Genomic DNA, 921 nt, shown 5'->3' with positions numbered 1-921 from the left:
TATTTTAAATTAAATAAAAATTATATATCTATACTGAAATCCTTGACTTGTCTTCTCATTCATTTTCCTGATTTATTTGGAGGTCTAAATTGTATGAAGAAACCATCTTACTCTGCAACTTAGAGGCTGAAACTGGAGTTTTCTTACCTCACTTTTAAAGGTCTTTTACAACAGATCAGATGGGATCTAGGGAGACTAGAAGTTTATAGCAGCTCCATTCTTGGGAATAGCAAGACCAGTAAATGCCTTCTTTGAGAATTAAAGAAGACAGGTTAGAACTGAGTTTTATTCCTATGGAGCATAAGGATACCCTAAATATTTGCCTTCCAGGTGCAAAGATACCATCCATTCCTACATTGCATGTGACCCAGTTCCTACCTGGGAAGTTTCTGTCATCCCTGCCCTTGTGTTCCCTTGAAGATGGGGTGAGGTGTTCACCAAAGTCTATTGCCAGATTCAGAAGTTCTGCCCACTCAAGAATGGGTCAGACCTCCTCCTGTCTGATGTCCATGAAGATCATAGCCCCACTGAGAAGCCACCTGCCAAGAGCGGTTGGGCTGGAAGAAGCTCCAAGGTCCTGCTTGACCAACCTCTCTTATGGGCCCTTAAGATGCTAACCTGGGCTTAGGGAGCAAATGCCACTGGAGAAATTGAGATTTATCCCTTCCCAAGAGTACAAATTCCTTTTAAGGCAATGTGTCCCGCCTCTCCCTTCTATATAAGGGCAGCTTCGATATAATAGCTTCTGCCAAACAAGCCCCACCCATAGCCAAGCTGGCATTGACTTTGGCCTGGGCTTCCTGCCAGGGAAGGGCACTTGCCAGACTGGCTTAGGCTAGTCTGAGTGAGCTGGTCCTGGAAGTCTGTAAGGTTTGCTTAGTTCCACAAACCCTACAGGCTGGCCTATATGTAGGAACAGGA

The sequence above is a fragment of the Capricornis sumatraensis genome, chromosome 2 (genome assembly GCF_032405125.1).
Source record: "Capricornis sumatraensis isolate serow.1 chromosome 2, serow.2, whole genome shotgun sequence".
In the NCBI taxonomy this organism is placed as follows: Eukaryota; Metazoa; Chordata; class Mammalia; order Artiodactyla; family Bovidae; genus Capricornis; species Capricornis sumatraensis.
Note: the sequence above shows the minus strand (reverse complement) of the source record.